We start from the raw sequence: 25,809 nt of genomic DNA, 5'->3' as shown, positions 1-25,809 counted from the left end.
CTCCACGAACTTGTCAGCACTAATCAGCTTTTTTTCTTTTTTTTTTTAATTTAGCTTTTTTTCAAAGCTCTCACGCATGTGCATTTTATGCATTATGTCACGTTATCTACCTGAAATAAGAAGACAGAATTTCAGAGGTACCCACACGATCCCAAGATCACCCACTTTTTCCAGAACAAGAAACAGTGATAACTGTTGTTGGTGCAGCGCTTGACAGTTAACGACTGTATAAATTGTCAGCGGCCCTGTAAAGAAAATAGGCCTATATGAGAGACTAGGGGAGAAGTGGGCTTTCCAAAGCAAACTCAGGATTCTGCCGTAGGTTTGCTGTTATTTTCTGATCCTGTGTTCTTTATGTTCTGGTGTTCACTTTAATTTTTTCAATTCCCAGTAGTTAGCATGTGGTGTTGGCTTAGTTTCAGGTGTGTGAGACAGGCAACGGCTCTGTACATCTGAGGGCTCACCCCGGGAGTGTGCCCCTTAGTGCTATCTCCAGTTCCAAGTGTCCCTGATATCATTCATGAACATAACGATGTAGGGTCACAGCGGGCATTGGGAGTCTGGGCTTCTGACTCTCGCCTGCTGCTTTGTACAATGTTTTCTATGTGTATTATTAGCATATTTGTTAAAATCTCAGTGGGGAGAAGCCTGTTTGAGGGACCTTCTGTTTAATTCGCCTCTGGATCGCCTCACAGCTTTTGTCCAAAGAATGCTTGTCGTGCGCTTCCAGACAAAACAGTAAGCTTTGTGAGAGCAGGGTGTATTTCTTGCTTTATTTTCTCGTACCTCCCCACCCCCCGTCGGAATGAATATCGAGCTCCCAGGGGTGTTCATTATTATTATTATTTATTGAATGGATGACTTTGTATTTTTTTGTTCTTTAAGGATGAGAGTTTTCATAATGTCCCTCAACCTCTTTGATAATATTTGTAGTGTAAAAGGTCTTTAATGATTTGGTGCTTGGGCATATAGGTATATGCACATGTAAACTGAGAGGGCCAGTACAATCGGAAGCCAAAGTTAAAACATGAATAAAGGGCCATAAGAAAACAAATGGAGGGGCGCCTGGTGGCTCAGTTGGTTAAACGTCCGACTCTTGATTTTGGCTCAGGTCATGATCTCAGGATCATGAGATTGAGCCCCGCATTGAGCTCTGTGCTCAGCAGGATGTCTGCTCGAGATTCTCTCTCTCCCTCTGCCCCTCCCCTGCACGCGCACATGCAGTCTCTCTCTCTCTCAAATAAACAAATCTTTTTTTAAAAAATAGGAAATAAATGCCTATAGAAAGATTCAGGATGGGGAAAAAAAGAAATAAGAGTATAGAATATGAGAAAGCAAAGTCTAGGTTTTTTTTTCCTCTATAAACTTGCAATAGAATATGGAAGTATGCTTATTCTAGAGCTAAGATTTGCATTCTTGAGAATTCTGTGTTTCATAGAAATATTCAAAATATAGCATGCCCTATATATTTGAAGTTAACTTTTGGTCTTATATTTTCCTGCATTTAGCATTGGAAATAAAGATGATTAAGAGTAAAGATGGTGACGTTTTTTGTTTGCTTAATTTTTATTTTTATAGATGTGTGTGTTGAGGCTTATACAAGTTATTTGATCAGTTGAAAAGATTGAAAAAATCTTAAATTCACAAAGTTCGAAAGAAACCTCTGCACTAGAAGCAAGCAGGTAAGCATTTTTTTTTTAACTAAGTAGCACATAAATTAATACTTCACATCCAATCTAATTAGGCGGGGACGGCTTAGTTAGAATTCATTTCTGAACAAGAAGAAAATCCAGGTTTGTGGCTAGAATGTAGCTCCAGAAGAGTGGAGAGCATGAAATGGTGAAATCTATAACACATTCCTATAAACGCTTTGGTTATAGACCACAGTTCCAACACGTCATTATGCTTGCAGTGTAAAAGTATATTTGGAATCACCTTTCCTGAGGACTAGCAAAGTCCTGTTGATCTTTAAGGCATACCTACCATTCATCTTGGTTTTTCTCCATCTCATTTTTTTTCCTAGACATGCCCAGAGTATTACCATTGATGTATTTTGCACCAGCATTATATTATTATGAAACAGTATAGGACATATCCAGTTGAAATTTACAAACAGGAAAGGAAAAACTTATGAAATATGAAAAAGATGATGGCTCTCTTTGTTATACTGTGATTGTCTTGTTCCCTTCCTGGTGTGAATTTTCAATCAGCCAGGGTAGATGAGTGACTCAGAAAATGAGTAGTTAGGTCCTGTCAGCACTGTGAGATGCACAGTGGTGCCGTGGGAGTAGCCGGGGCTGGTCCTACACATACCAGCTGGGCTGCCTGTGTCAAGGTCGCCTGGTGCCCTGAGTGCTCTGTTGTGTGACGCTAACAGTCCCTCCCCTTGCAGGCGGAGTTAGGTTTCTAAATTTTAGGAATTAAGGTTTTAGATTTGGAAGAAACTTGAGAGACCATATGCTCCGCATGTCTCATGATGGAGATTAAGAACGGACACATCCCAAAGGAAGCGATTCTCTGGTCCTAGGTCTCTGTCCCCTTTCACATCAAGGCATTCAACTAAGTGGTCAGCCTCCACTGTGCTTGTGTCTCTAGCCCGTTGCACTCGTGCTTCTGCCCCGTTCGTCCACACTTAGCAGACAGTCTGCACGCGGCCCTTCTGCAGCCCGTGTGTCTCCAGGGGCTCTGCTTCACTGCAGCCCTTGGCAGCGCCTGCAGCCCCTCCAGCCATGTCCACGTTCGGCCCCTGGGGAGCTGGCCCTCCAGTGTTCTTCCCGTCTTTGCTGTTGCTGCTGTAATCATCGGATAGAAACACCTCAGTGAGCTCTGTGTCTACAATCCTGTCCCTTTGCAACACTGTCCTTGATAAACAGACATTGTGCACTTTCTTGCTCAGAATTACCTTGGAGGACTTTTTTCTCCAGAAGAGCAGCTCTGAGCTCTAGAGTCAGGAAAGCCAGAGCAGCGTCAGCGCACAGTAAATCCATCATGCTCTGCCAGGCCCAGAAATGCCGAGAAAAGGATAAATAGGAAATGCACATGGGATCAGTCAGTAGAGGTTGGGATTAGGCTTCTGCATTGGTCGTGCCAAGCGCTTGCCTTCCCTCCACACCAGTTCTGATGCTCTGGGACGGGGCACACCATGGCAGGTCTCCAGCGATTTTGGGTTTTCTTACAGTGTGTTTCCTTACTACCTGACTGCCCATCCTCAGATGTGGGATGCCTCATAGAGCCCAGCAGGGGCTTTGGGGACTTTGTTGTGTGTTTTTTTTTCTTTCACTGTTCGACTTCTTTTTGAATGGGGTTGACACTTTCTAATGTGGGGGGCAAGAGGGAAGTGTATCCAGTCCACTTGATGGCAGATGCACTGTGAGTGATTTCTCACCAGCTCCCGGAGCACCGAGCTTGCTCTTTCTGCCGTTGGGTAAATTTAAACTTGGAGTCCGCTGCTCTGAGCGATTTCCCAGGTTGCTGCTAGGCGGTCAGTTTTAGCTGATTGAGGAGACAGCAGTAGTTGGTACTGGGGAGGTACTTGGGAGGGAGAATGAGGCAGGCAGAGAAGAAGAGGGGGCTTCGGGTATGAACGGTAGGACAGGGCAAGAGAGAGGAGGGGGTTAGAGAATGGGAGAAGAAGGGAGAAGAAGGGCACGAATGGGAGAGCCCGAGGAACATGGAGGAATCATGCAGTTGTACCCACACTGACCTAAAATAGCTCCATCCCCTTGCCTGGGCCCTGTGGCCCGGGCCAGGCTGCGTCGGTGGCTTCTACGACCTCCCCGCTCCTCACCCCTTGCACTGGGGCCTGCTGCACAGACAGTTTGTCATGAAAATTGATGGCGTTCAGGTGCAGGTGCCTGAGCGCTGTAAGGCATGGGGGGCGGTGGGGGTGGCAGGTTTTTAACTTTGGGAATTACATTTCTCTAATTGTCTCTACTAGCCCTCTCTGGACTAGACAGATTTTGGAGAGAATTGCCACAGAATTTAACCAGTTACACTTTCATGCTGTTCAGAGCAAAGGCATGCCTCTTCTGGACAAAGTAAGACCAGCAAGTGTTGGTTTCGATTTTCAAATTGCTGTTTGCGAATTTCCTGGATGATTTTGGTTTGACCTAGCATTGCCCCTGATAATTGCTACTCTACAGGATTTTGAAGCTAGTTTTGAATTCTTTTTTTTTCAGTGTCTCCTGCTTGGGACCCTGCTTCCATTATGTCACACTAGATAGATTTTGTGTAAAGACACAAGCATAGTCTCCAAACTATGCAAGTAAAATTAATTCTGAATTTCATGTAACTTGACACATCATATGATGTAGTCAGAGTTCATTTATCCAAAGCCCTTGACTGGGTTTAAATGGACGTTTGTCAGATTTACTCCGTAGCTTAAGAGCAAATAACTTTTTGTCATTCCGTAATTGTCTGAAATTCACTATGATGAAGCCGACTTACTTTCAAAGAAATCATAGGGAGGGGACACCTCAGTGGCTCAGTCAGTTAAGCCACTGCCTCTGGCTTAGGTCATGATCTCAGGGTCCTGGGATTGAGTCCCACCTTGGGCTCCTTGCTTGGCAGGAAGCCTGCTTCTCTTTCTGCCTGTGTCTCCTTGTGTGCTTGTGCTCTCTCTCGACAAATAAATAAATAAAAACCTTTAAAAAAAAAAGAAAGAAAGCAATCATGGGGATAAGAGATTCATTGTTATTCTCTAGGAAATGTTGGGATTTTAATCTTACATATATTCTGGTAGAATTAGAAGCTCGCTTTATATATATAACACATATGTATATAAATTATACACATATATTTGAGCTTTTAGAGACTGTGGTACCTGGACCTTCTTTCCTGGTCTCTCTGTTCTTGCAGCGTATAGCCCACATTACGGCCATGCTGCAGCAGTCCCTGGGAGGCCTGCTGCTAGAAGGGCTTCAGACTTCCAATGTGGACATCATACGGCACTGCCTCCAGACTTACGCTACAATTGACAAGACACGGGATGCAGAGGCGTTAGTCGGTCAAGTACTGGTGAAACCATACATGGATGAGGTTTGTGCCCCCATGCACCTCATTCCACAAACACAGAGCATCTAATCTGGCTTCATTTCTTGACTGGGTGCGAGAGAGCTCAGGGCTCTTCCTTGAAGATGCTCTTAGTTCCTGCTCTTCTGGTTGTAAGAAAAGGTTGGTCCCGCTTGGTGCCCATCAGCATGGCAGAAATCAGGCATGCGCTCTGGTCTCTTACAGTGATGCCATAACTCAGGGATCATCTTAATTTAGTAGGGGTGAGGGACTTGCCTAGGAAGAAGGTACGGATCAGAACATTTTCAGGTCAATTTCCATTTCCATAAGTTATACGTTAATGAAGTTGCCGAAAAGCGTGACCCCACCAAGGCGCCCGTGCCCACTGGAGGAGCTGGAAGACAGCTCTGTGCGCAGGGAAAGTCTGTGAGGGGAAGCGTCTTCGCAGAATTGATGTGGCCTAAGTCTTGAAGACCATGGGGGAGTTTGCCAGGCTAGGAAGGTGGGAGGGAGGGAATATTCAAAGATAAAGGGCTTTGAAGGGCGAGTGAGCGGGGTAGTACCTTAAGTCCAGAACTTGGTTACCCAGTGTTCTTGACCTATAAGGATACAGTAAAATACAGGGAGTCAGTGTATCCTGCCTCTGAGCGGCTGGAGTATGGGCTGCACCATGTGAGGCCGCCAGCAATCAGCAGCTTCCAACTTAGAGAGCGTCGGTTTCATCTAGTTCAAGCTGACAGAAGTCATGAAGCCAGTCTCAGTGTTTGAGGGCTTTCTTCCAGTCACCTGCCAGTGCAAGTGTTCTTTCTGTCTGGTAAGTATAAAGCTACCCACCATGACTTCAGGATGAAAGGCTTCCAGTTTTAAAACGAGACAGTATCCCAGTGATAGAAGTGAAATTGAAGGATTAATTTCAGTAATCTTCTCAGCTTCATTAAGACTACTAAAAGTAAATGATCTGTCAGTTCTTTGTATGTATCCTATTATAGTTCATAGCTCTCTCTGTGGGGGTGAAAAAGATCACATTATTCTTTGTCACTAAATGAAAATATTTTAGTTATTTAATTTATGCCCTTTTCATTGAACTGAATCCAATATGCTAAATTAGGGAAGTACTTTACGTTTCCATGTCATTAAATGAACTGTGGCCACGTTTGTATTTTAAGTTTGTATGCTTGTCATTCACCTCCTGCAACTCAGCCTCACCAAAAAAAAAATTAAATACTAAAGCAAAATAAGATGTGTTTTCTTCCATCACTTTCCATCTCAGCCCTTTCCCTGTTCTGGAGTCGGTAGAGGATAAGGCCAGGGTGAAGATGATACAGAGCTGTTGTCTGCAGATACAGTATTTTGCTTTTAAGCTCAGAAGGGAAGCAGATGAGTGTGTGTGATGTTTTAGCTTCAGGCCAGTCTCTGTCCCTCAGCCTCTGTGTCCCCCAGGGTTGGAGCAGTATTCCCAAATCCCGGGACCTAGTTTTTCATGCCATTGTTACTTACCTCCTGTTTAGAAAGCATACTGAGTGGGGAGGAGGAAGGACGAAGTGCATTTTTAAGGTTTACACGATTCTTTTCTCTGTAGTGTATAGTTCATACTTCTCTTTTAGGTGCTTTAAAAACAAACAAAAACACAAACAAACAAACAAATAAATAAATAAAAATAAAACGCTCTTCCTTCTGCTAGGTGATTGTAGAGCAGATCGTTGAGTCTCATCCAGACGGCCTGAAGATCCTGTATGCTAATAAGCTCCTGGAGTTTGTTCCTCACCACTGCCACCTTCTTCGAGAGGTCACAAGAGGAGCCATCTCAAGGTGACGTAAAATGCTGTGTATGCACCTGAGCTCAGTTTAGTGACCACCTGTCACCTCCTCATGTGCCGCTGATCCCTGGCTGTCCTGTCTGACCCGGGAACGTGGGAATGTGTGCTCTTCCCTATTTGTTACCAGAGCTGTGAGGCAGGTGTCACTTGCCTGGGTTTACAGGGAAGGGAATGAAGAGTGGGGACGAATCTCAATGGTGACATTTGTGTGACTCCAGAGCCTCTGCTTTTCTCTTGTCTATACTGTCTCCTTAACCAGGCTCAAAATCAAAATTGGTTTCCTTCCATTATTGTGATGTCATCATCAGTCTAGAAATACCAATTCATTTTAATTCAACATGTTTTATACTGATGGCAATTAAAGTCATGAACGGTTTTCCTTCCCTCTCTTATTTCATTTCCATGGCTTTCCAGTTCTGTTTCATGAATATCCCATTACCTTCCACCATCTCCATCATCCCAGTCCAGACCTTTGTTGCCTTTTGTTCGAGGGTAGCGGGCTCTCCCCACCTGGTCTCCCAGCTCCACCTGTCCCTCTTTATTGCAGCCCTCAGCTGTCCCACCTGCCCAGAGCTCTTCAGCCTTCCTGAATCGCTCGTGGCTTCTCATTGCCCACAGAAGAGCATCCAGTTCCAGTCTTCCTGGTGTAACCTGTGACCGTTGGTGCTTGAGTCCTAGTGGTTCTCCGCTGTAGAACTTTCTACTGTGGAACTTTCCCCCATACCACTATGGTTCCTGGCCAGACAGGAGCACTTGACCTTCCCTAACACACCTGGTACAGAAGATCCCTGACTTCACCTTGGTTCAGTTTATGGTTTTTTGACTTTTTATAATAGTGCAGAAGTGATATGCATTTAGTTTGGATCTTTTCCCAGGCTGGCGATCTACAGTAAGGTCCTCTTTTGTAATGCTGGGCAGGGGCAGCGAGCACAGCCCCCAGGCAAACCACGTGATCACGAGGGTCAGCAACCAACACACTTGAACCGTCCTGTTCTGGCTTTCAGTGCAGTGTTCAGTAAGTTACATGAGATACCAGACACTTTATTGTGAAATAGGCTTTGTGTTAGAGGATTTTGCCCAACTGTGCAATACTGTAAGTGTTCTCAAGACATTTAAGTTTGGCGGGGCTAAGCTCTGATGTTCAGTCGCTTAGGTGTTTTCCATGCATTTTCAACTAAAGAGATTTCCAGCTGAACAATGGGTTTATTAGAAGCCGAGGCCGTCATAAGCCGAGGAACATCTGTCTATACTGTGCGCCTCTGTGTTTTCCTTCATTGCTTCCTGTCTCTTATTCCTTTGTCTTTCTGTTGATCTGTCACTCCACATGAAGCTCCAGTCAAATACAACTTCTTTTTTTTTAGGTTATTTATTTATTTACTTATTAGAGAAAGCATAAGCAGAGGGGGAGGCAAAGAGTGAAGCAGGCTCCCCACTGAGCAGGGAGCCCGATGTGGGACTCAATCCCAGGACCCTGAGATCATGACCTGAGCCACCCAAGCGCCCCCAGGCTATGGTTATTTCAAGAAAAAGTCCTATTTGTGAATTCTTCATCTAGTGAAGATGAATTAAAATCAGAAAGTCAACTCTGCCACCTTTAAAAACCCAGGAACAGAAAACAATTCCACGAGTAGGTATAACCCTATCCACAATAAATCACTTTCAATCCAGTCCTGAAAACTAATACAGAGTAGGAAGAAAGCATTACAGAAAAATTTTGTTTTCATTAATCAAGCTGGAAAATAACGGGCCTTACATGAATGCCCTTTAGGAAGACAGTTCTTATAGTTTTATGTTGATAGAAACTCACATTACATTCGAAATGCATGTTAAAACCATGACTGTAGATTAACTACCACTTTCAGTCGTCAGAAGATGAAAAATGGTCAAGAGTCACCCAAACTGAATCCTGGTTCCTCCTGGAAAATGTGTTCCTAAATACTTTCCCCCTGAACTACTGTGCTCTTTCTGTATCTTACACAGCAGACACTGCGATGCACAAACACATCCAGAAGGCCTTTGAGGGCTGACAGCCTGCTGGAACAATGAGGAATTCACCTGGGTTTCTGCCTTTCTGCCGGGCCCAGAAAGTTCTGGGTAACCCAGGTGACGTGTCATGAGAATACATGTGTAGCTCACACCATATGTATTATCTCCTCAGGGTAGACACCAAAATCCATGTTCATATATGAAAATCCGAGATGCGTACAGAAATCAAGAGTGATTCTGTCATCTTGAAAGAAAAACACACTGTTGTGCTGCCACATGCCTCGCTTCTCCTTGAGTGACTGCAGGAAGTAGCGATTGCAGTCAGAAATCTCAGAAAGAAAAATTAGAGTAAGGGCAACACCTGAAGTTTATTCCTGAAAATACTTGGAGAATGACTGTGACCAATAAACCAGGGCTTAGTTCATGAGACTGTCAATGAGCTTATAACATCCCATGTCCTGGTCAAACCCTCATGTCTGGGAGATGGAGGGACGTCTTCATCTTCCAGAGCTACTATTAGGGAAAAAGGTGTAGACAATACTGACTGAGTCCCTACTTCAGCAGGAGAGCCAAAAACACCTTGCCTCCCCATAATCCCAAATGAAAATAAACATCTCGGGGCGCCTGGGTGGTTTAAGCTTCTGCCTTTGGCTGGGATCGAGCCCCACGTCGGGCTCTTTGCTCAGCGGGGAGCCCACTTCCCTCCTTCTCTCTCTGCCTGCCTCTCTGCCTACTTGTGATCTCTGTCTGTCAAATAAATAAAATAAATAAAATCTTTAAAAAAGAAAAGGAAAGAAACATCTCATTTTACTAGTGTGCAGCAGTGACTATGCAGGAGAAATTATTATTATTTTATTATTTGATGATATATTATTATTATTATTATTGTACTATATTGTTAACCTTTTGAATTCGGACACCTAAAATTTTTAATAAAATATGAAGGCCTTTTTTTTTAAGATTTTATTTATTTGAAAGACAGAGATCACAAGTAGGCAGAGAGGCAGGCAGAGAGGGGGAAGCAGGCTCCCCACTGAACAGAGAATCCGATGCAGGACTTGATCCCAGGACCCTGGGATCATGACCTGGGCTGAAGGCAAGAGGCTTTAGCCCACTGAGCCACCCAGGCGCCCCATGAAGGCTTTTTTTTTTTTTTTAAAGATTTTACCTATTTATTTGACAGAGAGATCACAAGTAGGCAGAGAGGCAGGCAGAGAGAGAGAGAGGAGGAAGCAGGCTCCCCGCTGAGCAGAGAGCCCGACATGGGACTTGATCCCAGGACCCTGAGATCATGACCTGAGCCGAAGGCAGCGGCTTAACCCACTGAGCCACCCAGGCGCCCCATGAAGGCTTTTTTTAAAAAACAAAAACTTCAGACTATATCTTTATCCTATCAGTTCCCACTACAACTGGCTTCTGTCTTGGCCAACATTTAGCCATTCAGATAAAGTCCGTATTTAGTGCTTCGTGTGTATGCATGTGTAAAATAAGTGGACAGTCATAAATCTTTAAGATTGTGTATAATAACCGTGAAATAAGGATTCTTGATACACAAGGTCTCGTCTGGGGAAAACAGCTGGAGAACAGTATGCAGTTTTCAAATGACGAAGGGGAAATATGCATTCGGTTATGAGAAAGGGAAAGAAAACAAGACCAAATATTAATAAAAGGGAAAAAAGCTTTTTCTGCCATCTTTCCGTGCCGCAGTAACAGTGTGAACAAATGTCCCACAGATGCCCTCAAGAACATTAACACTGCTGAAAGGGGGGGCGAAGGCCAGGTTCTTAGGAGGCCCTGCACCAAAGTCATCGTCCCGTTTCCTCACTGTGATGACGAAGCATGAGTACATTGGCAAATTTGAAATTATTGATGACCACAGAGCTGGGAAAACTGCTGTGAACCTCACAGGCAAGTTAAACAAGTGTGGCATGACCAGCTCTAGACTTGTATAACTGAAAGATCTAGAAAAGTGGCAGAATATTTCCATCCCCTCAGTTTGGTTTCACTGCATGGAAAAATTCTTCTGGCATCATGCACCATGAAGAAGGAAGAATCCAGGCAGGAGGGAAAATCCTGGGATTCCTTTTTCCTAGAAATATAATATACATGGCACGTGAAATGCCTCAATGGGGAAAAAAAAAAAAAAGGAAAATAAATTACAGTCAACTAATGTTTGACAAGACTGCCAAACAATTCAATGGGGGTAAGAACAGTATTTTACTCCCAAGCAGCCACATGCAAATAATAAAACAGGAGTCCTGCCTCACACCATACAGAGAAAATAACCCCAAATGCATCAAAGACATAAGTGTAAGCATTAAAATGATAAAGTTCGGGATGCCTGGGTAGCTCAGTAGGTTGGACGGCTGCCTTCTGCTCAGGTCATGATCCCGGAGTTCCCAGATTGAGTCCTGCATCAGGCTCCAAGCTCCACAGAGCTTGCTTCTCCCTCTGACCTTCTCCTCTCTCATGCTCTCTCTCATTGTCTCTTTCTCATATAAATAAAATCTTTTAAAAAATAAAAATAAAGTAAAATAATAAAGTTTTCAGAAGAAAACACAAAGGTAAATGTTAGTGGTCTTGAATCTAACAACGGCTCCTCAGCCAAACACCAAAGTACAAGCAACTTAAAAAAAATAATAAACAAATAAATGGGACTCATCCAAAATATCCCAGTTTTGTGCTTCCAAGGACCCCATTGACAAAGTCAAAAGACAAGCCACTAAATGGGAGAAAATATTTGCAGGTCATATATAAGGAACATGCTTTCAGACTGTGTGAAGAATTCTTACAACTCAAATAAAAAGACAACCAAGTTAAGAAATGAGCAAAGAGGGGCGCCTGGGTGGCTCAGTGGGTTAAGCTGCTGCCTTCCGCTCAGGTCTTGAACTCAGAGTCCTGGGATCGAGCCCCATGCTTTCTGCTCAGCAGGGAGCCTGCTTCTTCCTCTCTCTCTGCCTGCCTCTCTGCCTGCTTGTGATCTCTCTCAATAAATCTCTCTCAAATAAATAAATAAAATCTCTTAAAAAATGAGCAAAGAACTTGAATATACATTTCTCTAATATTCAAATGTATACATTAATATATAAATGTATATATAAATATATTTTACATGATCATATATTTATATAAACATATTTATGTAAATATATTTACATTCTTAAATATGTATTTAAATATAAATAAAATATGAAATATATAATATATATTTAAAGATACATATAAGGTATATATAAATTATATGGGATGATAAGCACGTGAAAATATGCTCAACATCACTAATCATTCGGGAAGTGCAAATCAAAACCATGGTGAGATACCACCTCCCACCCACGTGGATGGCTACTATCAAAAACCCCAAAAGCAGGTGTTGGAAGGATGTGAAGAGCTGGAACCTGTAAATTGCTGGTGGGCTTGGAAAATGGCACAGCCACATTAGAAATGGTTTAGTAGCTCCTCAAAATGCAGAACACAGAGTTGCCATATGACACACCAATATCACTCCTGTGTATAGAGCCAAGAAAAAAACTGTGCCCACACAAAACCTTGTGCATGAAGGTTTAGGGTTTATTCGTAATAGCGAAAAGGTGAGAACAACCCTGATGTTCATCAACTGATGAAGAGATAAATAAAATGTGATCCATCCAGCCTGTGGAATATTATTCAGCCTTGAAAAGGAATAGAATTTTGATATGTGCCACGACACAGAGGAGCCTTGAAAACATTCTGCTGATTGAGAGAAGTCAGTCACAGAAGACCACGTATTGCATAATTTGATTTATATGGAATTTCCAGAATAGCTAAATCTACAGAGACCGAAAGTAGATTAGCGGTTGCCTAAGACTGGTGGTGATGGCTCAAGTTTTCTTTTGAGGATGATGAAAATGTGTAGGTAGTTCAGTATAGTATAGTTAAATATAGTGAAAGCCATTAAATTGTCCACATTAGATGGTGAGTGGTATGGCCTGTGAATTAAATCTCAATTAAGCTGTCATCAAAAAATGCAAAGAACTTCTCTACTTATCAAGTACAAAAAGAATGAAATTGATTAAAAACATCAAAAATGGGGAAAATAAAAACAAAATAAGATGGGAGGAATAAAATTATGACTGTTTATCATTAATTTAAATGTGTACAGACTGACTTTTTCTATTAAAGCGCCTATCAGGAGGTTACAGATCCATGCTGTTCAATAAACATACTTAAAATGCAAAAGGGATTGAGAATGTATCAGGTGAGGAGATACCATGCAAAAGAGAAAGCCGGAATGGCAAAATTCATCGCAGACAAGTTGGGTCTAAAGTTATGGGTACTAAGATGAAGAGGGACATCTTTAAAGGCAGAGTTTGGAAAGAAGATGTAAAAGGTATAAGCAGGTATACATCTAACAACATAATACCTGAAGACTCTAAAAATGCAATAACAAGGTAAAATTTTAGCTTTTCAAATGGGAGTATCTACTAGAAGGAGGGAAAAACAAGGACACACAGAAAATAGACATCCTGGGGCGCCTGGGTGGCTCAGTGGGTTAAAGCCTCTGCCTTCGGCTCAGGTCATGATCTCAGGGTCATAGGATCGAGCCCCACATCGGTCTCTCTGCTCCGCGGGGAGCCTGCTTCCTCCTCTCTCTCACTCTCTGCCTGCCTCTCTGCCTACTTGTGATCTCTGTCTGTCAAATAAATAAATAAAATCTTTAAAAAAAAAAAAGAAAATAGACATCCTTATTTCCCTTGGAAAACATTTCTTTCTTACACCTAAGGAAAGCCATATTTGTAAAGATTAATTGCATACTAGGCAACAAAGGAAACCTTTACAAGCCTTCCAAATTAAAGATTTAAAGAACAGTTCTTTGATCACAATCCGGTAGAATCAGAATTAGATAACCTGGTAACAAAAAATTGAAACTACCTACAAGTTAAGAAATACAGTCTTCAGTCAAAGAAGAAATCATAAGACGACTGAAGAAAATCTTGAAAGCAATGGAAAGGAGACTATTTCATATCAAAACTTACAGAAGACACCAGAAGTTATACTCTAAGGAGACTTTAGTGTCAAATGTCTTCAATTTCAAACATTTTTTTTTTAATAAAAGAAAGTACTCATTTAAACCCATCAGAAAAGGGCAGCTCAATCCAAAGAAAGGAAGTAGTTATATTAAAGATAAATTTTTAAACTAATAAAAAATATCAGGGGCAAATAAACTCAAAGTTGTTTCTATGAAAGACTAATGAAATAATAATAATAAAAAAAATTCACATGCCCTATTAAGGATAAGAGAGGGGGAAGATGGGGTGTGGGAGGAGGTGGGGAGAGGGAAGGGGAATGGGGAAAGGGGGGTTTCAGGGAGAAGGGGACAGAGAGAGGGAGAGAGTTGAAAAACAGATAAGGATTGGGAACAGAGATATAAAAGCAAATGCATAATATAAAAGAATCACTAAACTGCAAGGCACTTTATACTAATCAATTTGATAACCTAGAAGAAACGATGATTTCCTAGGAAAACAAAATCATCCAAATGATTCAAGAATGGAAAATTAAGAAGATGAGTTCCAAGATCAGACAGGTTTGCAGCTGGATAACTGTCATTCTACTGTTAAATGGCAACAGGCAATTAAACAATAATAAGTCAATTCACTTGATGAAGCTGAGCACAATTTTAATACCCAAACCTGAGAGGGAGGAACGGGGAAGCTATTAACAAATCTGGCTTAGGACAGATTAGTTAACAGAAAATGAACTAATGTTAGCAAATAACAGAAGTCAGGCATCTATCAAAGGATTATATCCTGAGACCAACTTGGATTCATTCCAGGAAAATAAAGGGAGCTCAAGACCAGAAAATCAATAAGATTTACCTCATCACTAAATTAACTGTGAAAAAACTCTTAAGACCATAGCAACAAATGCATTTGATAAAAAAAAATAAAGGTACCTGATAAAAGGTGAGCAGCCATTCTTTATAAAAATGAAGATAAAAACAGAAGGACGTTATGCAGGAGGGATTATTAACTGGGAAGCACTAGATCAAGAGGTAGATAAAATGAGCCCATATTTGTTAAACAGTGACAGAGCCCCATGCGTGCGTGGATAGAGGCGAATGAGCTCATGGATGAGCACCAGGCTGTCAACAGGTATTATAGGGACAAAGGCAGCGGTGAGGAGAGGAGAGTCTTAACAACAGGGAAGAAGGTAAAAGGAGGATTGCAGTTAAAAATTGTGCATGATACAAACACATGCAAATAAGACCGGATATTTTCCGGTATATAGTTTTTTAAAACCCTGCACACATTACTGGAACTACCAACTCTTGCTTTCAGCTCCGCAGCCCTCGCGTGCTTTCCCAGTACCAGGATGCAGGGGTAGATCCTCCGTTGGTGACATCCTATGTCATTGTACTCCTAAAGGGACAGGTGAAACAGCGCAGGGGCTTGAGGTCGGAACTTAGGCATCGCTGCGCCCACCCCAGCTCCCTGCCTGCCCAGCCCCCACTCTGAAGCGGCGGGCACTTGGAGCTGTTAAGAAGCAGGGATCTGAGCAGTTCTCTGGTTTTCCCCTGGAGCCATCTGCATCCATCATATTTCCCACAGCTCTCCCCGAGTGTTGGTGCTGGCTCCCCCCGAGTATTCCTTTAACTCCAGGCATACCCTTCTTATGACAGCACCTAGTACTCCCCGTCACAGTGCTCTGTCTGTCACATGCATCCATTGATCAACTTTGTGCTGGTTGAGGGCTGGAGCCCCCTCCTGTTAACTTCTCAAGTCCGTTTCTAATGCAGCAGCACCTGGCACTTAAGCACCCTGTCAGTACCTGCCAAATGAATGAAATGTACTCAAAACATAGTATGAAGTCTGCGTTCTGAAACTCCTTTTTGGAGCTGTTTGCTATCATTTTCCCAGGCAATTAAAAAAATTTCCAGCCTTGCTGCCAATAACCTGAAGGGGTAAAGGAATGCCGGCATGCCCCATGGGACATGTCACTCTGGATGGTCCTTCGGCAGCAGGGACTTAGATAGCGCTCTTCCAAACCCAGCAGGATGGTGGAATGGGTACGTGGCTGAGTGCCTCCTGGGTCTGACCCTGTGTGACGCCACCCGGTGCCTGCAGCTGCCCTCTGGAAGGTGTTGCTTTTGCGGCAGAGCCGGAGGGCACCAAGCATGTGTCTGTCTCCAAAGTCCTGGGCACCACATCACAATGCCTTCCTGAGAAGCAGAATCAAGGACAGTTGCTGATCTTCATTCCTTCCCACCAAAGGTATCTCATACACCATCTTTGGAAGTTGGAGCCAGGGGGTGCCTGGGTGGCTCAGTCGGTTAAGTGTCTGCCTTCAGCTCAGGTCATGATCCCAGGGTCCTGGGATGGAGTTCCACACATTTGCCTCCCTGCTCAGCGGGGAGCCTGCTTCCCCTTCTCCCTCTGCCATTCCCCCCACTTGTGCTTTCTGGCTCTCTGGGTGTCAAATAAGTGAATACAATTATTTTAAAAAGTTTGGGCCATACTCTTTAGCCATTCTACTTTCCCTGGAGTAATTTGCCACCTCCCTGAATTTACCTGAATCTTTCCCAAAATCTACTTATCTTCCAGCCTTCTTGACCATAATGAGTCTATAAATCTTCAATAGACAGTGTGAACTTACACTTGCTAATATTTGCATAACATGCACCTCTTTCGATCTCAAAGAAAAGCTTTGCACCGCAATGGTCTCTAATCTCCAATTAGGTTCTGTTCCGGGATCCCACTGGAATTCTACACGCCTGTCCCCTAAGATCCCATAAATTGTGGTCCAGTTTCCCAGCCAGCCAAGGAAAGCACATGGGAAATCTTGCTGAAGTATGAGTAAGAGCCAACGAAAGGGAACATATTTATCTGCCTCGAATGCTGGGACCTGAGGAAAGCAAGTTTCATTACAGACAAATCAGGAAGGAGGTGCAGATTGCTTTTTATGTCACTCTGGAGTGGAGGTCAGCCATTGATCATTAAGGCCATTTCCTGCAATGCACTCACCAAAGTGATACTCACTTCGGAGTGGACAAAACTTAGGAAATGGCCAAGGGGAGCTCTGCTTACACTTTACACTCTCAGCATTTATTTGTATTATTTTCTTTATAGGGCAGTATAGAGACTTGAGACCACATTGAAAAAGCAAAGCTTGTCATCCTGTGGCCTTGGGTCAAGAATAGAGATAGTGCTGCTCATGTCAGTTTCAACCTCCAGTGGCCAAGGGTTTGATCTGATGCTCTTTCAAGTTTTCACCATAGCCTTTCTCAAGCTCAATGGCCAATAATCCCACGGAGGAGATTAAAGGGACCTCTCAAACTTTAATATCTCTCCCCAGCCTGCTTCCTCTGCAAAAGTCACCACTTTGCCTGTGCATCTACCACCTCTTAGAGCCTTTGGAATCAGCCACGAATTGCAGTGCTGATTCCTTCCATGACCACATATTGTTTACAGGAAAACTCTTCTTCGTTATGCCTTGCCTGTCAGAGGGACGGTTTCATCCGCAACCTGGACCAGGTTCGGGAATGTTCTACACATAAATGTGAGCAAATGTCTTCTGTATTGAGAGACATGTACAATCTGTAAATGGAATCTATTGAAAAACCAATACATAGGGTACACTTATGTCCTGACCCAGCTGGAAGGAGGCAATTCATTTCTATCTTTCAGAAAATTGGTGTAACACATTGATTTTCATAACAAAGAAAGCAGTTTTGTGTCCTCTACCAAAAGACTGTCATAGTAAGCAATAAATTGCCTCTTTGGGGTGAACAAATTAATAAGATATTTTCTAAATTTCAAAATGACAAAGACAGAACGATGTCTGTAATGCTAAGGGCATCCCCTTAGTTGCAGGGCACTGTGTCATGGACCACCTGAGCAATGACACATGGCGGCCGGTAGTCTGATTTGTACATCAATTCACCTGGCAACCTGTTAAAAGGAAGTCTTGCACATGACAAGCTTTCAATAAGACACTGACAAGATGGCCAGGAAGCCCCCTTAGCTGGCTTTTTCAGGTGTCCAGACATCTAGTCAACCTACCTCACCAACTCATCACCATGCTTACTGGAGTAAACCCAATCTCTTCCTTCCCCCCTGGAGATGGGAGAAAAGCCACTCACACGTTTGTATGGAATTCTCATTCCCCCTCGCTCTGTCCCCACACGGCGCTGTCCGTGTAATAAATAAACAAATCTTTATGTCACCCGGAAGTTCCTGGGTCAAATTACACAACTCGGACAATTTTGGGTCACTACAGCCTTTTGTTTTTCTTTCCACCTTAAGCCTTCTGGGTGACCAACAACTATCTAAAACTCATGTTGCTGCCATATGCTGTTGTTCTGCTTCATCTTCCCAGTAAAGTTCAGTATTTTTCCCTAAAGTTTGGTTTATCAGTATCTCCAGCGTCTATCTCCAGCTAGGGTCATGATCCCAGGTCCTGGGATCAAGTCCCACTCTGGACTTCCTGCTCTGCGGGAAGCCTGCTTCTGCCTCTGCCTCCCATCTCTTATGAATAAATAAAAAAAATCTTTAAAAAAGTTTAAAAAAACCATTTCTATCTTCCCACTTTTAAAGATTAATTCTAGGAATTATTGCTAAAAATCCAGTGTCCTATCTCTTTCTTAAAAAGTCTTCTCCAGGGCACCTGGGTGTCTCAGTTGATTAAATGTCTGACTCAAAATTTTGGCTCAAGTCATGATCTCAGGGTCATGGGATTGAGCCCTTAGTGAGGCCTCTGTGCTCAATGGGGAGTCTGCTTCTCTCCTTTTCCATTTGCCCCACCCCCCCTATTCACATGTGCACACACGTCTTCTCTCTCTCTCTCAATAAATAAATAAACAAATCTTTAAAAAGTCTTCTCCAAAGGGAGTTTGACAAATAGTCCAGTAAGGGGCTGGAAGAAAATATTATAAGTTTTATTCATATTTCATGTCATCCATTTAACTGTTTAGCTTTTGCATGCCTTTTATAATAATTTAGTAGAGTAGTAGAGTTTATAATTTATCAAAAATTTGCTTAAATTTGTGCTATGTCCGCAAATATTTTTTGTATGTATGTATGTATGTATGTATGTATGTATGTATGTATGTATTTATTTTTGTGAAAGAGAGGTGCACAGTAATAGAAGGAGATCACAGCTCCAGGGACCCAGATATTTCCCCAAGTCCTGTTTCCTTCCATTCCCTCTGGGCTTCATTAGACCCCCTTAACACCAATCTTGTCCCTAAAACACGCCCTCTGCAGCACCAAGTTCAAATGCTTAACTCGGGCCATCACTGCAGGCTGTACCGGGATGACCTTAGGGAAAAGGGTGGTGGGTCTCACGGGTTAGCTGTGTCACCTCCATGAACAGTCCTTTGTTCTGAACAGCTAGTGCAGCCTACATTTGCAATCACAGGCTCTGGCACCAGAGTGGGCGTAGATCCCAACTGGCCCCTCAGTAGCAATATGGCTTTGGGAAAGTTGTGTCATTTCTGGCCCAGACTTAAGGCTCATCCATAACGTGGAGGAGAAGACAGTGTGACCCTCAGTGGGCTGTTGAAAGGATCACGAGATGGTTCGACTCAGGTGCTCCGAGGTACCCAGCACACAGTAGGCCCACAGTAGAACAAAAAGTTGTTCTATTGATCTTATAGTTACTATTACTCCTAATAACAAAACTAACTGATCATTTGAGATGATTTTCAAGCGAAGTGTCTTCGCCTGGATTTCTAAGATTAACCTACTTCAAAATGAATTCTGCTCTACTGTGAAAAACGAGCTAACCAGCAGGTTTCTTCTGCATCTTTTCTGAACTTTTTAGGATCCTCTCTAGAGAAAGGTTCTAAAGGAAGGCAAAGTGCAGAAATACTCTTGCTTCAACGGATGTGTAGGAAATGATTAATTTTGCCAAAAAACAGTGCCTAGAACATAAAAGATGTTTGACGAAGCTCACTGTAGACAGTGTATCCCTCCAGGATTCATAAGTTGAAAACTCAATGTCCAAAGGGACATAACTAGGAGATGGGGTCCTTGGGGGATGTTTAGGTAATGAGGGTGGAGTCCTCATGGGCGATATTAGTGTCTCCATAAGAGAGACCCCACAGAGATCCCTCGCCTCCTCCACCTTGGAGGTTATAGGGAGAAGATGGTCATCTGTGACCCAGGAAGTGGGCACTTGAACAGACACGGAATCTTCCAGGGTCTTGATCGTAGACTTCCCAGCTTCCAGAACTGAGAGAAATAAGTATGTCTTTAAAGCACCTAGTTTATGGTGCTCTTGTTACATCAGCCCAAACTAAGATAAAGCTTGTCTCTTATACTGAAAAATAACACAAATGTTAACAACAATTTAAAAAAGGAACATTGTGGCCAATGACATGTAATGAACATCATCTCTCCTCTACAGAGCCAAGAGCTTAATTAGTTTCGGGCAACTCAGTAGAGTATGATTAAACCAAAGAGCAGCAAGATGTCTAAATGCTCAAGTCCTCGGCCTCCTACTTTTCTGCCAAAACAAAAGAAAAGCCCTAGGCTGGTTTTGGTTACCACCAAGCACAAAACAGCCAAATTCCAAATTAAAAAGCTCTGGGGTTTAATTGTGGATGTATGGAATTACATAGAAGCTCTCTTTGATCATTCCAAAGGATGTTTCCCTCAAAGGTTACAAATACATCTCAGCCTACCAACCATCTCAGGCCTACCACAAAAATTATATATATACACTTTTAGCATTTTAAAATGTGTCTAAATTTCAGTTTCGGATCCAGTTTTGACTATTGTTATGGGCTTAGTTGGATGCCCCCAGACTCCTACATTGACGTCCTAACACCCAGCATCTCAGAATGTGGCAGTATTCAGAGACAGGATTTTTAAAGAGGTGATAAAGGGAAAACGAGCTCACTGGGGGTGGGCACCAAGCCAACAGGACTGGTGTGCTTACAGGAAGAAGAGATTAGGACACAGACAGTACAGACTGAAGGACAATCCTTTGAAGACAGAGTGGAGAACACAGCTATCTGCAAGCCAAGGAGAGACGTTTGAAGAATCGAACCCTACTGCCACCTTGATCTTGGACTTCCAGAGCCCAGAACTATGAGAAAATTGTATGTTGCCTAAGCCACCCGGCTGTTATTTTGTTTACGACAGCCCATGACTCAGAAATTTGAGGACCTCCCCCCCAGACTTTATCCTGAAGTTCTGTTTCAGCTTCAGGGGCTTGTGTAATACTACTGTATCAAGGAGGGAGGCTCCTGCCATTCCCTGCACTGGGTCATTGAGACACTGCACAGCTGTCCCCAGGGCTGGCTACATAATTTACAAGCCCCATGCAAAATGAAGATATAGGGCCCTTTGGGCAAAAACAGGGAGGAAGTGTTTGTTAAAGGTACTAAAATAGAAAGCTCATTTCCTCCATCATCTGTCTTCTGAAGGGGCATGGCTGCTGTTTTCTATTTGCATTTAATGTCATTCCAAGCAAATAAAAATTTTATAATGTGATTATGGGCATGATTTATGCCATTCATCTTCGCAGGGTGCAATGTCAGTGTTAAATAATTCACGCAGGGATTCCACAGCTGGGGCACACCCACGTGCCCTCTTCTTATCAGAACCGTAGAAATCCTGCACAAGACCAGCTCTGCCATCTTTACCTCACCTGGGGACTCACACCTGTTCCACCAACCCTGCTGCCCTCAGCTTCCTGATGAGTACAGAACTTGACAGGATTAGGAGCCAGGGGCTGCCTTTCTTTCCCTTCCCTCCTAAGTCACCACTTCCAAGGCTTGGCTAACACAGGGAGGTGACATGAGTGAGAAAGGACAAGACAGGGTTCTGGGCTGCTCACAAGAGGCCACCGCCTCCTGCCGGTGCTCAGAGCAAGCTCTGGTCTGTAGGGAAGGCGAGCTCCGGTTGACTCGGTCATAGACATCACGTGGTCAGTGAGTCTCGTTGACCACCACTCACGAGGTGTCCATTTCCATGCTGTGCTCACCGGGCAGGGCGAGCAGTACATGCAAATGAGCAGTACAGGCAAGGAATGGTGGATACCCACAGTGGGCTGTCCCCTCCACTATGTACGTGCTCCACTATCCCACCTGTTATGCCCCAATAATGGGTCCATGATTAAAAGAGCGAGACTGATACAAAGCGAAGGTCAAACAAAGCTTTATTTTGCACCAAGCATCAAGAATCAAACTGACCAGCCAGGGCCGCTTTTCTTACAGAGAAGTCAACCCCTCTCTCCTTTACAGACTAGCTTTTAAGGACATAGGCCATGCGGTTGGGCCTGGTCATGCACAGGTGGTCAATGAAATTGTAACACACAGAGAAAGCTGCACAGTGATGCTAGGTGACCAATTGAATTACAACTTACCTTTTAGTAGATATTTGACCTAGCCTATCACCTTGGTTAGGATTTTCGCCCAAAAGACTCACAAAGGGCAGGACCCATACTCCTTGGTAGCTAGGGAGACAGTATGCAGCCCTCCACTGATCAGATGTCTTACCTGGCCTGACCCACCCTTGTATTTGGGCTTTGTTACCTGAGGTTGATTTCCGGGACTTGTTTTTAAGTAAGTCCCCTGGGAGAAGGGGAGCAGGGACAGCTTAAGGGTTAAACAACAAGGTTATTGTGTAACCTCAATGGAAGCCTCTGGCTAAAATATAAAAATATAAAGTAGGTCCTTACACCACCCACTTCCCTCAAAAAACACAAAGTCAAAAATAAAACTGAGTAATTCCTAGACATTGAGAGAGAAGTACACTGACTTCACCTTAGAACTTTTCTGAGGGCGGTGCTTGGCAGGGTAGGGGGGTGTGAGGGGGTTGGGGGTGGATAATGGGACCTCTGAGGGTGTGGCCAAAGGTCAGGGCCATTTGGGAAGGGGCTTTCTGGGGGAGGGGCCCTTCTGGGAGCAAAGCCCTGGGTGGGGGCATTCCCTCTGGGGGCAGGGCTGGGAGCAACCCCAGAAACCTGGCCCACAGAGAATCTGGTCCTTTCTCTCCCTCTGCCCCCTTTCCCCAGGGACCCCTAGGCTTTGGAGACTAAAGTCAAAATTAAAGCCATATGTCTAAATGGTTCATACTGTGGTTGGGTAGTGTTTTTAACATATTAATTGACTGGTTTTTCTCAGTATTTGTCAAACCTTTCCCAACTCAAGGCTTTCTCTTAAGCAGCATCACAAGGCAGGCCGTTCAGTTGGGTCAAGCTGTTTGTAAAAACCCACCCTCTTGCGCTGCTCAGGAGGGCAGTGTTGCATCCTAGGATAAACATAAATATATATCAAATGTGTTTACAAGTTATATTTATATGTATACATTCAATTCTCTGTTTACATATATATGTATAAAATAAAAATAAAAATATTGTTTTAAAGGCTGTTTTCCGGGGTGCCTGGTGGCTCAGTGGGTTAAAGCCTCTGCCTTCAGCTCAGGTCATGATCCCAGGGTCCTGGGATGGAGCCCCTCATCGGGCTCTCTGCTCAGTGGGGAGCCTGCTTCTCTCTCTCTCTCTGCCTGCTTCTCTGCCTACTTGTGATCTCTGTCGGTCAAATTAATAAATAAAATCTTTTTAAAAAATGCTGTTTTGCAGGGAACCTGGGTGGCTCAGTCCTTAAAGCGTCGTTTTTCCACTCAGATCATAATCTTAGGGTCTTGGGATGGAGGCCCACATTGGGCTCCCTGCTCAGCAGGAAGACTTCTCCCTCTCCCACTCCCCTGCTTGTATTCCTGCTCTGTCTCTCTGTCAAATAAATAATTTTTTAAAAAGAAATACTTTATTAAAAAAATATATGTAAAATGCTATTTTGCCCTCTATCCTGGTAAGATTGAACACATTCCTAACAAGAGATCTTTCTTGACTCCGTGATAAAAATTTAACATTGTCTTAATGCATCCTCACAACATCCGCCTCCTCAACCCTTCTCAGATGTTACAATTAAGGTTCAGTGAAGTCCAAACACTGGGCCTGAGGTAATATATCCAGTATGTGGCCTCTTGGCATAGTCTAGCAGCCCAAATTAGGGGCGAGGGTGTTTGAGTGTCGTTGGCCAGGATGAAAAAGCTGAAAGATGAAAAGAAGGGTAGTCTTGCTTTTTGTCCCAAAAAAAGAAGATTTAGAAAGAAAGAGACCTGTCGCCCAAAGGAGGAGGCTCCCCACTGATCCCGGCTGGGCAGGAGTCAGAGCAGAAGGAAAACTCCCATCACCAAGGAGAATGGGCTTCTTCTTCATACAAAAGCATAGGATCCCTCTCACCTGATATGTTTCTGTCCCATAGTCATCCCCCTGTGCCTGCCCCATAATAGCATTCACAGGAAATGGCTGAGAGATACATTCAACTTGCAGAATTATAGCAAATAAAGTAATCTTTGACCCATTCTGGGAGCTTCTGATTACTGGGAGGGGCCAAGCCATCCTAGGGCAAGTGCACTCATTTCAAGAACCAGTAAAATGACTCCAAGAGTATCATAAGGGCTAGTGATCATGACTGGTCCAGAAATATTTCTGGGAGTCCCTTTTAACATCCCTCCCATCATTTCTTCTCATCTCCAAGGGAATGGTACTTAGGTATTCTGAAAGAAATATGCATGACTAGTAAATTGGGTGTGACCCCTGCCGCCTAATTCATCCCTCACCAGCAATTAACACTGATGGTTTGAAGGATGGCTACTCCCCTGGCAGGGCAAGAGCTGAAGCAGAACGTATGGGGCGAGGCGGCTCTTCCCCCTGGATATAAATAATTAAACCCAGTAGCCACCCTTCCTGCCTGGCCACTGTCATTTAGGTATGGCTGATTATCCCTAAATGGGAATGAGATGGGGGTGGGGGTGGGGGAGGGAAGCAGGTGACGGTCAAAAAAACTACAGTAGCTGCCACTGAGGGTCCAACCTGGCATTAAACTGAGCTCAAGTCCTGATTCCATCATATACGAGCTGTATGAACTTGGAAAACCGAGTTCAACTCTCGAAGCATCTGCTTTGCCACCCCCCCCTTGGAGTGAGAATAGTCAGTAGTATTGACTTCACAGGGCTTGTTAGGAGGATTAAATTAGATACTGTTCATTTAGGATTAAATTAGATACTGTTCCTGGCCTATAGAAGGCACACATAAAAGTTGATTATCGTTTTTATGGACCTCCAACTTTAAGCCTTCTATAAAGAACCAAATGATATCTCTGAAAAATACCAACTGCCTACAAGGTTGTAGGGAAAGTGGTATCTATGTTGACCTGATTAGAAAAAAGTGGAAAATCTCTCTTGTTTAAGCCTTGTTGAAAATTTTCTAAACTCTGTCCACTCTTCTGCTTTAGTAATTAGAACAAACGTTGGAGACTCGTGATTTCCTGATAATTGAGTTGCTCGTTGTAACGCAGGGCAATTCGACATTAGTGTTTATTTAAGAAATTACCGCAAATGAAGATAAATGGTGAGACGTGCACTAAATTTAATGAAAATCCTGACGTGAGTGTTTCTTCTTGGGATTCTCTCTCTCTCTTTTTTCTCCTACGATCTGAGAGCGGATTACATTCTACTTGGGTGATGGCTCAGGTCAAATGTGTGGTTTTGCAGGTGCCTAGCCTTTCACAGACAATCTTGGAAGAACCATCATTGTCTCTGTAAGAAAACGGAGGGAAAGATGTGATTTTAACACTCAGCCTACAACAGTTCAACAATCTACCAATGTGAATTTAGAAACGCTGAGCAAGTCCCCCTTCTAGTAACGAATATCTCTCCCGTTTTCTTATAATACCTGAGTTTCTACAACTGAGCAATCTACTCTTTTGTGTAAAACAGCTTCCCAGGATTGTTTCTCCTTTAAACGCAAGTGAACTTTGGGGATGGCACTCAGATCCCTTTCTTTTACTGGACAACTGTGGAGCAGGGGTTGGGTGTGCTTCAAGAGGGAAAATATCCACAAGGGGACAGAAAAAGGACATAAATGTACAAAATCCCATTTTCCAAGAATGTAAAAAGCTAACTTCCAGGGGAGCCTGGGTAGCTCAATTGTTAAGCATCTGCTC

The sequence above is a fragment of the Mustela nivalis genome (assembly GCF_964662115.1).
Source record: "Mustela nivalis genome assembly, contig: HAP1_SCAFFOLD_958, whole genome shotgun sequence".
Classification (NCBI taxonomy): domain Eukaryota; kingdom Metazoa; phylum Chordata; class Mammalia; order Carnivora; family Mustelidae; genus Mustela; species Mustela nivalis.
The sequence above is the reverse complement of the archived record's forward strand: the minus strand, read 5'-3'. Positions refer to the sequence as shown.